Source organism: Charadrius vociferus, unplaced genomic scaffold (assembly GCF_000708025.1).
Source record: "Charadrius vociferus isolate BGI_N301 unplaced genomic scaffold, ASM70802v2 scaffold325, whole genome shotgun sequence".
NCBI classification, from domain to species: domain Eukaryota; kingdom Metazoa; phylum Chordata; class Aves; order Charadriiformes; family Charadriidae; genus Charadrius; species Charadrius vociferus.
Genome location: NW_009648526.1, coordinates 18322 through 32266, shown reverse-complemented (window position 1 = coordinate 32266; position 13945 = coordinate 18322).

Here is a 13945-nt window from a genome sequence, read left to right as displayed (position 1 = left end):
GGGGGGGGGCAGAGAGAGAGAGACTTCTGCATTTGTGTTATCAGTAAATATGTAGCATATGCCTCGGAAGGATTAATGACCTTCAGAGCATACAGAATGACCAGTTCACTTGTTCCTCTATTATGGAGTCAAAAAATAGTTCAGTATTCTGTACAATTAAAGGAAAAGTGCGTGTATATACACGTGTGTTAAAATGAGGAAGAAAACAGAGTGTTCTGTCTTACTGCATTTCTTTATTTGACCATCACTTCACACTTCATTTCAGCCTTTATATGTTTTTTGTGTTTGTACTTTATTATATTTTCTTGAGGCAAGAAAGGTTTTCAATGAGAAGTTGATGAATGTCCGTATTAAATTGGATCCCCTTTTTTAATTAAGTTCATCTAAATTTAATTTTGCAATTTTACTTCAGTAAACTCATCTGACTCCAGATGTTGAATGTGCTTTTCCTATTTCTGCTCTCACATAATTGTACCTGTAAAAGATTTATGACTTAGAGAGGTATTTCTGAACACTTTTGAGTGTTTTCAGCATATGTTTCATGGATGGCTAGCAACATGAACAATTAGCATCCAAAAATACTGCTCTGCACCCAGGCTTTCTTTTAATAGGATGATACTTTTATTAGCTTGAACGTTAAACAAATAATCAGTTTAAAAGAAACATTATCAAAGCATTTCAAATTATATGGGGCTATTGTGTTCTACAGAAATTTTAAAAGTGAAAGAGAGGTATTCAGAGGCTACAGGATGCCATAAGAAAAAATATAACTAAGAATTACTCAACTTGATAAAAGAAAACCCCCCAAAATTTGTGTTTTCTTGGGCCCCTTCCTTTCGTTACAACTGTGGTGGTGAATTCTTTGGTGCTGTTAGCATGTTACTTCAACTTTGTAAACATGGGAAATATATACTCAAGTGCTTACTGGTCTTAAAGGTTTCAAAATGCTTTTACTAATTTTGCTAACATGAGTAATAACTTTGCAGATTAACTATCACCACATACTTTTCATATTCTGTCATAACTTCTGGATCAGTGTGAATGGCTCCTATTTTAAGAATTATCTGGAATTTGCTCCTTAAATCTGGACATATCTAATAACTTTATATGTGACACATATAAGGCATTGTATCACAAAGGCTCTGGTTCTTATCAGAGAAACACCCCAGTTAAACTTTCAGATAATATTAAAAAGAGAATAGTCCAACTGTAAACAAAAAGATGGTTGATTTCTTTTTTTTCCTTCAAAACAAAATCAATTTCCTTGGTATTTTTTGCTGATGTAAGCACTTTTGATATATTAATTTGAAATATTTATCCATGCAGTAAGCAAATCCAGTTTTGAACATTTGTGTCAATTCAAGGCTCATAGGATGCAAACCACTCTAGGCACAATTGGCAATCTGTCACTCCAGGTTTGTTTGGCGGTTTCTTCAGAACAAGTGGAGTTACCAGTACCAGGCATCACTAATGCTAATATGAATCAACTTCTGTTTTCTTCTTCTATATTCCCACAAGCCTCCATAACGTAACTTGGTACTTACTAAAGAATTTGAAGAGGTGTTGTTATTCCTGTGGTCCATGTGTTAGGAAAGTGAAGGAGTAAGTGACCCAGTAGGTCCTGTTTGCACGAGAGGTGTCAGTGTCAAGGCAGGCTGTAGAGCAGTGTCTTTAATGACTTCCCATAAGCAGGGGAGGAAGTCAGTCGGGGGACCTTCCTCAGTCAGAGCAAGACTGTAAACCTTGGAAATTTGGCTCTTCTTTTGTGGTGAGATTGTATCTTTGTCGTGAAAGATGACCTTCTAGTGAAAATCTCACTTCTGTGAGAGTTAGACTTGGGCATCTTTCTCCTAATGCATTTTACTACCTTTATTCTAGTTCATCTCTGTTTCGTGAAAGACCTTTTCTCCATTCATCGATAGAGGGTGCGACTTTGCTCTGTTTTCATTTCCTCCAGAATTCATAGTGATGCTGGGTTAAAGTAACTGCAATACATAATGCAAAGCAAGTATACACTTATGAAAGTTTTTAGCAGAGGCTCAAGTAGCTTGTTTAATTTCTAGCGGAGGAAAGAAACATAACAATCCTCCATTGGGTGAAATGCTTCTGAGCTTTAAAGGCTTCATGTGGGTGTCTGGATGAGACCCAAAGAAGGAACCACTTCAAAATTGCAAAATGACAGTTTATGTTATTGTTAAATTGTCAAGATTTTCTATATATTTGCTGAGATGGTAACCATACAGGGTGTTTTCAAAGACACTAACTAGAGAAGGGTATGTTAAACCTCCAGAGTCTTAAGAATGCCTAATGACTGCCTGCCAATACAGCTGAATCCTGCTGGGTAATGGGGGAATGCCTACCATGTAAATATAAAGGGGGTTATTTAGGAGACCCAGTGAGCTGTGAATTATTGCCTAGTATGTCACAAAAAAAAAAAAAAAAAAAAAAAGAGAGAGAAAATGAGTTGTGAAGAGGAAAGAACGTGTACTGAGTTCTGAATAGCTTTGTGAGACTTTTGTGAGATAGATGGGTAAATTTATATATACTCTGCAAAAAGAGATACCAGTTTTGTCAGATTGCAGATGCACCAGCCACCTAGATTACTGTGAAAAAACCCATTAAAGAAACAAAACTGGGTTATTTTTATGACAAATGCATGAATCAGAAGAAATAGTATTTGTCCAATAACTGAATTTAAGATCTGTATTGGTCCAGCTTCCACTGAAGTCAGTGGGAACATTTCCACTGGTTTTAATGGGACTTGTGCTGAATCCTTGGGGAGTTAGAGAGTTAAAAGCTGGATTGACAGGAGAGATAGTAGGGACTATCTTCCAAGCCTGGTTGTATTGTGCATCATTAGCACAAAGCAATTGAAATTATAAACTTGGAAATACTTTTTAAAAATTTGTCATTTAATGTGCTGAAGCTCATAATCTGAATCCCAAATGAATACTCTGAAAGTCTATACTGTGTACTTCTATAAGGTTATGTACACATAAACAAATTTTTAAAAATGGGAAGAATTTCACCTAAATTATGAAGCTCATCTTTCTGTTCTCAGGCACTTCACGACAGACTGAGGCAAAAGATACCAAGCTATTAGGATCTAACCAGCATGTTGTTTCTATTATGTTAAATGTGTACAATCTCTGTGTTTTCTGTTCTGTTATATAGTAACAGGAACTTACTTACTCTCCTCTCTTTAAGTGGAGTATGTGAGTTTATAAGTATGGCAAAAGAAAGAGCATAGGAAATGAAAGTAACTTATGTCAGCTGTGCTAATTTTTTACTGGTAGTTCCTTTACACAGATCTAGCTGGAAATATTGTCTTGTTTTTCAAATTGTAAATGACTTTTCAAATTGAATCTTTTTTTTTTATTTTAAATCCTGCTTTCAGCAGAATAAATAAAATTTTATACAAAGAATGAATAAAAGGGGGAGACTAAGACCACAGGACTGCTAAGACCACAGGAAAAAGTATTTTTCAAGGGGTTGGCCTTATTTTTCAATAAAAAAGTTTGAGATTTTATTGCTGAAAATCAACAGTGGAAATTAATAGGAAAAGTAAATGTTTTTTCATCCACATTTGGAGGTGAAGTAGAATTCTTCAGATCTCTCAGTAATTGTTGGTAAGGACTTTCTCTGCTGAGCTGAGTGATTCTAAATTAAATGATTTGTTTTTCAATATGAATAAGATTTTCTTATCAGTCAGCTTACATGTAATCAACTTAAATGCAGTTTTAGAAAGAGATGAACCATGTCAATGTAATTCCCAAGATGAGAAATGAATACCTGATGAACTTCATTCTTCAAAGATAGAAAATAATGCATTACTTTAGCTTTTTTTTTTTTTACCCCCCTGGTGTTTCTGTTAAGTAGTGGTTATGAGGTGGGTTCTTGTTACACAGAGGATATTCTCCATATAATATATACACATACTTACCCTTCTTGTTCCACAATTCCATTAGTAGTGAAATATTCCCAAATATGTTAAAGGTTTTACCAATAGAGCTGTTCAAGAACGCTGAAAATTAATCAAAGATGACAAATTAGGCTAGCCAAAAAGGAAGATTGGGTTTTGAACAAAAACAATGTTAGTCACATGTGAGGTATGGACGCATGCTTTGAACCATTGTCTGATTTTTGTTAGATTTCACCTGACAAAGGGGAATGTGAAACAATAGTCTGAAAGATTGGTAAGAAATCTTACATGACACTGTGGTGCTTCATGACTATATGTTACATGGGCAGGAAGGACCTCTTCAAAAACTATTCCCCTTTTTACCAAAGTCTGAGCCAATGGCCCACTGGATCTCTGTGTTATGGAGTGATGGGATGTTATTGTATCCCATAAAAATGGAATAATTCTTCATTCATGAGAATTGATAATACACAGTACAATAAACTCATTAACTAATTTCTTACTCTTTTTTACTGAACGTTCATAGTTAAAGTGCAAACAATGAAAACTAATTAAAAAAAAACAAACAAAAACAAACCACAAAACCCTACTGGTCCTCCAGTTGTATTTGCTACATGCTAGTGCTGAATTACTAATGAGAACATATTTAGGTATAAATAAATCTTTTATCCTCATTATAACTCCACTGTGTTCCTACAGTGAAGTCATCCACACAGAGCTGCTTATGGGTTGAAAGACTCAATAGCCTCTTTTATTTATAATAAATATTGCATACTAATGTTAACAATGTCATTGTGTGATGTCTCAGTAGAGGATTATGACTTCATGTAATGTTAGCTTGATGTCTCTTCTCTCCTGTAATGGAGTCAATATTCCTTACAAAAGAGATGAGAATCACTTATTCACAAACCTTGTAACATATTGTATGTACATACTATATTAATGCAATATTAAGGTGGCATAATAACCCTCAAAGCTAGGAAACACAGAGTTGAAGTTCAGTGCTTAATCTTAGTTCACCCCTGTTGGGTGCACTGAAATACACTTTAAAGTTAGAAATCTGTATTTCCCCCCCGAATGGTATTTGAAGTGTGAATTACTGCATTTTCAGGTGTAATTCCACGTGTAGGTATATGGAATATTCCTGAAATGTACACGATTATAAGTAACATAATCATAAAAATGATTTTGTGGCATATAGCTAGTGCAAAGAGGGGATAAAATGTATTTATATTAATGAGCAAAGAGTAAAGCAATCTTCTATCATCTACCATAGACAAACGGCTCATTGGGGAATAGGGGCCCATCTCAAACAGCACTTATGCACATGCTTAACCTCAATTATGGCATCAACGGGACTTCAGTACAATCTCAAACACCAGGGGAAAAAAGGAACTAATGCATTGGCATAAAGACTCATATTTATATAATAATACAAAATATTAAGTAAACTATAGCACAGTCATTTGTGATGCATGAATATAGATATCTTGTAATATTAACATAATACAACTGGATGCTTAGCTCCTGAACGCCGTCAAAATAATTTATCTGAATGCTCATGAGAGAAGTTCAGGCTAAGATGAAAAGCATAAATCCACCTAACAGCTAACAAATAATTCACATAACTGTCTGAAGACATGCTCAGAATACAGGATTTTATGATAACGAAAGGGCAGAATATTCCAGCTCTTGTGAAAATACCAGCTCTTATAAGTGCAAGTTTGCAAGTTAACATGAAAAATAAAATTAAACGAGTGTTATCCTAAAATAAAACTCAAATAGAAACGGAATCCTTTTAGTTTAATAGGACGCCTCTGGTAGGAAACAGTTTCAGAACCAATGCTATAATCCCAGTTTTTCACATCTGCACAAAAAATAGATGTCACATTGTATAGGCCAGTGCAGGTACTGAAAATACATGGATACTTCTTATGGAGAAAAGACTGTGATACTTGAGAGAGAATTATTTCTCGCTTAAACTAAACCCATGTCTATATGTTCATCAGAACATCACTTCAAACTGCAGTGTAATCCTGACTGATTTGTCTGGAGATCTGCGATGTGCTAATATTTTTGTCTATGTTACAAATATGTTATTCAAGAGCTATTATTTCATTTACTAATTTTAGGAACTGTTAACTAGATTGCCTTTTCTTCTGCCAAAATGAATTTGGAGATATTCCACCCATGTCAGCAGTCAACTTCACATTTACACCGATGTAGCCGTACAGGATTAAGCATTTGCCCTATTGTCTGTTTTCGAAGTTTAACTGCGTATTCATAACTTTATTTGGAGTTTCCTTTTATTTTCATTAGAGTATGTACTAATTAGGAATAATTTTAAACTACAAAATTATGTGGCTTTTGTTGGAATGAACAAAACGGAGGATGTGTACATGACACCCTCTGGGTGAATGAGATGATCAGTTCCTGTGTGCACAAAGGAAACTGGATGTGAATCTCTGGATATTTTTGCCTGCGTCACTGGGATGACATGAGCATAGGTTTGGAATGTGTGTGAAATGAGGGGAGCAACGAACAGATGTAGTTTCAGCTTGTTATTGACAAAGTGGGTGTCAACAGGTGTCATTTCAGGGGCAGTATGCAATGCTTTTGGTGCTCAGGGGGTGTAGATATGGTTTCCTGTGGAATTGTTACCTCTGTGATGATAGTTCAGCTAAAAAAATCTAGACTTTGTTCAATAAACTCCAAAAAGACAGGCCTCTGAGTCTGTGCAGGGCTCACTTTAGGATTCACTTAATTTTGTGTTACTTTACTTTAGTGGGGACTGTTCACCTGCTTACAGTCAAGCATGTTGTAGATGTCTGCAGGATCAGAGCGTTTGATCGTAGCTCTTTGGGACGCTACGCTGTGCTCAGTGCAGCATGGGTCAGGCATAATAGTGCCTTGAAGTTTTAGCATGACGTAAATCAAGCGAAATGTGAGGCTCTTAAGATTCAGCCGTCTTTTGAATGAACTTAAATGTATTTATAAAATAAGAAAACAAATATTTTGATCTCATTTTCATAATATAAAAAATTCTAAAGGGATTTTCCCTTGAAATTTACAAATATCTGCTGAAATCATGTAACAGCCAGCACAAAAGCTGCAGGTTTTGAGAATTAAAAATGATTGAAAACAGGGATTTTTGCTGAGACCATATTTCCAGTTTATGGGGTGCATTTCTAACTGGACTTTCACCTGTCATAACAAAGAAGAGCCAAAACCTCCCCATCTGGGAGGGAATTCCCCATTTGTGTAGATTGACTCTGGTCATCTTGGTGGAGACGAAAGGAAGAACCTCGATGAAGAGGCCTGCCTCTCGCCCACTGGGGCTGGCCTCTGCTGGAGGTCTGCTTGGGATTGCCCCTGTCCCACCCTGCGGGGCTGTGGTACCGGCAGTAGCCATCCTGCCTGGCAGCAGTGTCAGTACTGAGCTCGGATTACAGCCTGACTGCACAGCCTCTCTGCAGTGAAAGCCATGCATTAAGAGTCCTTGTAAACAGATAATTAACTTCATGTTTAATTATATGTCCAAAAATTGTCTGAAAATTGACGTTCCAAAAATTAAAAATTAAAAATTAATTCAAATTTTTTAGCTGCTCTCGTAGCACTCATTAGGAAAATCCTCCAAAAAATTGTCTCTCGAACAAATAAGCCTCCACTTACATAAATAAAGGAGCCATATTTAGATTCCAGTTCAACACGCAGGAGAAATTTGGCAAATCTAATGTTTTCAAATCAATTTGGTATGTGTTATGAGAATAATGTCAGTGGAAAGGTTACTTCTTAATTTTTTTATCTTTAAAAATGTAAAGGAGAAGGAGGAAAGTTGGCTTTGATAAACAGAAAGGCAGTGCTTTAAATAGCTAGAGCAGTGAGAAAGCAAAAAGCCTCTAAATAAATGAGGCGTGAAATATTTTTTTTAAATCCACATGAAAATTGTGTATTCACCAGAACAGCTTTAAATTTTGTGAAACAGGACAGCAATATATTTTACAATTTTGAGCAAGGAAGCAGTGAGTCTTGCCATAATAGAATATGTACTATATGCCTGCAAAGAAGACATGTAACAATATCTAAAATGCTTTCACCTTGACCAAAGAAATTCTATAAGATAGAGGTAATTTTGATTTTGCCACAATGGAAGAACTTCAGAATTTGGAGTTTGATAAAACTGTTCTGTTGGCTGGGAAGTTTGCCTTTGAACTGTGTTTGATGTGATATTTGGTTCATTTTGCCAAAATATTTTATGCCAAGTATTGCTATTAAATCTCTTATGTTGCAGAGATTTTTGTCAACAGACACACAAGGATTGGGTTTTAAGTGGAGTTAATCATTGAACTTGGAGAAGAGAAACACTGTGGGAGTACTTCACTTACACAAACAAACCACCATGCAAGCTTCAGCCATTTATTACTGTGTTTTCAGAACAGCGTAGGTAAAACATAAAATCTGGCTCCCCCTCTGATCTCTATTCAGATTTAAGTCTTGTAGAACCTATTAGAAGAAACAGATAATTAAAATAGAGAAAGCCATGAATTTGCTGCAGCTGCTGGTATATCAAATCTTTTGAAGTCTGCTTTAAGCAATTATATCTGAGCACTTCTTTTGGAAGCCTAAGAAATAACGTAGAACTTTCTAAGATATCCTTGTTTTCTAACTTTTTCAATTCTTTTTAAATACTATATATCATTATAATGATAGATTAAATGCTAATCCATGTTGCCTTCAAAAAACAAACCTTAAAAGGGAAAAGGATCCCCATGAATAAAGTAGTGCCCTGCCTCTTTTTCCCTTTACCCTCTGGTGTGTCCAAAACAGTCCCTTTTTTAAATAGTATTTTTAATTGGTGTTTGTGTTTTCATTTTACTATTTGATTTACATTGTAAATTTGGGCATCTCTTAAATGCAAAGGTAAATACATATTGCAAAGGTGTGGCTCAGTGTTTTTGTTATTACTGTGCACTCAGGTGTATGTAATCACTGAGAGTAGATTAGCCCTGTAATGGGAGCTGCTAATAATTGTAGACGTTTGGCAAGTGATCCCTTTCCATACCAGAGAGGAGAAGTAAGGGCGTATTTCTACATGGCTAATACTGAGTAATGTTTAGCAGATATTACTGTGGCATTACTGAAATTCTAGCTTACAATTCTTAAAGCAAGATCTACCCTCCATCACCAAAAGCAGTGAGGTGCTGTGGTCAATTGTGATTGGGATGTGGGAGAGAGAATCTGTGGCACAATCCAAGATAAGAAATAGATCATAGCCTGACAACAGGGCAGTTCTTGCTACCTAATGAAGCTAGAGTTGCTAATGAGCTTGTCCTCCTGAACCATAGAGGATAATGGATCTATGCAATTCTGGACTCCTTTCCCCATTTCACAGAGCCCAGGTCCAGCTGGGAGGCAGTATGGCATAAAAGGATGACTGCCATTTTCCATTGACGACCCTTCAGTTAAAATTATTTGTCCTTGTGTTTCTTATTTTCCATAGTAATCACTACTATAACTCTGTGTCCAGTGGCATTTGACTGTGAAAGTGACATCCATGCTAGGGAATATGTCTAGAAAAGGAGCAGACAACATGACAACTGTTGCCAAAGCAGCATCATCCCTGATGGGTTTGTAGCACTCTGTCCCAAATAGGGACAAAAACATACAACAGGGACTAAACAGTCAACATGCCTAGGCCCTGCACCTGACCACGGTCAGCTGCAGATCATCCCTAGTCTGGGTTTTGAATAAGGCCGTAGGCAGTGGTCCTGTCTTCCTTAACACTGTCTGATCAGAAGGACCATGGAGACTTGAAGTGCAAGGTGGAATCCCAGGTATTGTTCAAGAACTGGTGGAAGGGTACAATGAAACATCCTGATGTTCATTGCCTTTCTTTTGGTATGCTAACAGCTCCTTGCTAAAGCTGGCATGCATTACAGACTGCTTGGCAGTGCAACACAAATATCCTAATATGGATGCCACAAGTAATCTTTCTTCCCAGATGATGAGTTTTACAGGAACTGCTCTAGTCTGGCCTGGCAGTGCCCAGAAATACTAGTTTTCCCCACTATTCACTTTGTCTGCTCCTATTCCAGCTTCAGCTATGAGCCAGCATCTAAGACAGATAGATCCTGCACCAGCAAGCTCACTATACAGCCGCAAACAAAAGTCAGGCAAAGAGTAATCCCAGTAAGATGTGGGTTAAGAAATTCCTGTGTGACTTGCACAGTTCCCTGGAGATGACAGAAGAGACATAACAATGACTCTTCCAAAATATATGATTCCATTTCTTGTTATTTTGAGGAAGGTGGTGTGACTACCTTAAACTTGGGAGTGTGTACAAAAGGCTATAAATAACAGATCTCTGAGCTGGTTTAAACCTTTTAAAAGTTGTATTAATCACAAAGAATTTCTGTCAAAAAAAAAAGAAGAAAATATCTTTCCGGCATGTCTGCAACATGTCTGTTGCAAGTATTTAAAAATAGACCCCTGAACTGAAATTTCCAAATTATAAGCGTTGTTTCAAAATAAAACATTCTAGCACACGTTTTTCCCGAGGAAACTGATGATTAGACTCTCTGCTAACTTGTTCCTGCTGTAAGGGCAGTTCATGGTGTGGGAAGGTGAGTCTTCCCATGCAGTGGGTGGCTCCAGGAGATGGAGCTCAAGAGCAGCAGGATGAAGGGAAAGACCCCGACACCCACCGACAGGATCTGTGGATTGTGTGAGCCCTGGGGCCTTAGTTTAAAGAGTATTTCTTTTGAGGGAGCTACCCATGGACTCCTGCATCCTACATTACTTTGTTGTGCACAGAACGACTGTTTGTGTGGCCTGTGTTAAACAGCAGAGCCTATGTATTTTTAAAATAAGGGAGAAAAACAGTGCAGTTAACTACTCAGTCCCACAGGCATTTGTTCTGGGGACAGTACAAGGGCAGAAATAAGACAGACAATGCAGAAAGTATCTGTTTATTTTTTTACGCAGGAACAGTTTCCTCCAGATACACAATTACTTTAGCCCAACTGGGGAGAATACTGGGGTAGGGGGGCACAGCATGTGGCCAAGGCTCCTTCAGCTGTCACTGCTGTGGAAGAAGACACTTGTGAATGTAAATCTCTGGATTCAAGTCCTGAGAAGCCCAAATAATCCAGGAGCAGCTTGGTCTCGCATCTTAGTGAATCCAAAGAAATCAAGTCTTGAGTCCATCACCAAGACCTGTTATTGTTATTTTCATTTTTGCCTGTATCATAACATTCAGATATCCAGCAATGCCATGCTGGCATAGATAGGTAAGGAATATTTTTTCTGAACAGAAGTGGAAACGGCTGCTCTGTAATGGCTCTGAGTTACCTTGAAACAAGAGCCATAGAAAATGCAATGTGTCCCTCGCCTGTAAAGTCCCTCTGAGCCTTTAACTTTGTGCACATCAAAAAGTTTTACTCTCCAAAAATTACTCCTTGGTTAAAAAGAGGAAAGATGCCCTTTGCTACTTTTGCCTAAAGCCTAGTATCTTCTGACATTCCATAGCAGCTGTGGCAATGCTCTGCTTAGTGCAAAGAACATCTGGGCTGCCTGCGATTCTGGGAGAGAAGTGTCAAAAGTGTCATAGACATCCTTGAGCAAAGAAGGATCTTCACTTTTATTACACAGAAGTGTCAAAAACAGCTTTATTGAACATCAGGTTGCAATTTGGCACACAGAATGTAAGTCTGAATAGATGTGACAAAACCCTTTCTAGGAAATTGCTACTTAACATTATTTTTTCATAGTTTCGAATTAGCATTTAAAGAAAAAGAAACAGGTTCAGGTAACCCTGACAATGAAAGATCCTAGCATTCTTTTTTTGATGCTTACTTCATTACCTCATTGCTGTCCGCTGAGTGACTGAGATTGATTAAATCAGTGAAATGCACTGCATTGATCCAGCCTCACTCACAAAGCCAGCCTATGTGATGCAGCTAATTTGGCATAATTGAAAGTTCCAGCTCCAGAAGGTCACTGAGCTGGACTCAGGACACTAGTTACCATTTTATCCGTGGAACAGTGTCAACTCTCCTGATCAAATATGATGGCTTTGTGTCACACTCTTAATTGCTTTTTCATGGCTTGTATAGGATAAACCCAGGCTTTCATATTTTGATTGAATTTTTACGGTGGACAGGAGATAATCATCACCTCTTCATACTAATTTTTTTTTTAACTCTGATTAGACCAAAACATGGGACTGAGCTCTTGTTTCTTACTCAAGTACAATTCTACAAAAAAAAAGCTTCAGAGCAGCACAGCAGATGTGTTTAGACGTGGATGGCAGTGTGATACATATTAAGTATTTAATTTACAAAGGAAAATACGGCACTAGCTAAAAGTTTGTTGGAACAATTTAAAAAGCAACGTTCCTCTCTTCTGTTACCACATCTCTGTTTCCCAGTTTCCCCTTTTTTTCCATTTTCTGCTTTTCTTTCCTGGACCTTGAGTACTGCAGTTGAGATCTCAGGCTGAACCAAATTTGAGACCATGGAGTTAAGTAAACTTTAAGGTCACACACAGTCAGAGAACAGAGTCACTGCAAAAAGTCATGCAGACAGGCACAAGAGTGAGTTGTCAACTCCTTAGTAATGCCAAGTGTTTCAGCTGAAATTCCTCTGAACAGGGTCCAATTTCCTGATGAAAGGTTGTGCCTTCAGGAAAATCCCCATCAGGCCATTTGCTTCTTGCTTTAAGATGGACACCAAAATCCCACGCCATTTTCGAGACGTGTGGTTTAAGTAAGCAGTGCAGTCTGAATATGCATGTGTAAAAACTGTTTCACATAAACAGTCAAACACTGAAGTGTTTGGAAAAAATTGTTTCTTTATACTTTGCCCACTGGATTCTGTAAAGCTAGGAATTTAGGTAGGTCTTACAAGCTGTGTAATAGCTTTGTTGGCCCTTTGCTCACAGTGAAATTAGCAGCATATCTTTTATTTCTTTCCCTGTGTTTGCTGTTAAGTCAGCATATCCCAATAGCTCCCGTTGCTTCCCATTCCAAGCGCAGGTCAAAATGCCAGCTTTCGAATGGTGAATGTCATGTATAATTTATCATAGAAAAAAGTACTTGATAAAGTCTCTGCAATAGTTTCTTGTTGCTTTGTTATTCAGCTAAGGGGGTTTTTGTGTTTTGGGGGTTTGCTGGTTGCTTGGGTTTTTTGGAAGCATGCCTTCTATGAGCTATAAAGCAAGCAAAAAAGAAAAGGCACCAAAATGCTAATGTACTGGTAAATGAGGTAAAAGACAGCTGTGGTACTTTTGTGGGACATTGGCTTGACACAACCTTTTTGTAATGGATTAGTATACCTTAATTTCCGAGTTGTTCAAAAGTGATTTGTAGGGAAGGATTTTCACAAACCAAGCAATACAGAATTGTTATGAGTTTGGTGATACAACGTTTTTTGTGATGATGAACAAAACAGTGAGTTAAGATAGTTGGCTTATTGAAAGACTGTAAGACATATAAAAAGCAAATAAATCTTTCTATGAAGTTTAAAAAAAATCTACTCTTTGGACAAATGCATAGAAGTGGTAGGTAGATCTATATCGAATACATAACTCTTCAAAAATAAAGGTCTAATCTAGGCCAAAGAAAGATGACAAGCCATAATGCAATAATTCTGATGGTTTTATATTTTGTAAGTCTTTCAAAAGTTTCATCCTAGCAGCTTTTAAAACAAAACTTGTAATCGACAAATCCCACTGGGCTCCTATTTATAGTATCCTAATTTTCAAAGAAAGCAAATCAGGCAACAGTTTTTAACATGAATAATGTTGCTCCCAGCATTCTGCCTGCAGCCCACACATTGTGTTTTTTGGCATGATCGTGGCAATTAAAAAAAAATAAACAGCTCTTTTTAATATTTTTTTTTATACATAAGCTATTACAGTCAACGCTGACACAGCTGGCAAAGAAACTCAGTGAAAGGTAAACATTCTGCTCAAAATGTAATACAGCATATTGTTGTGCTTGGTTGTTAAAATGTAATCTTCCTG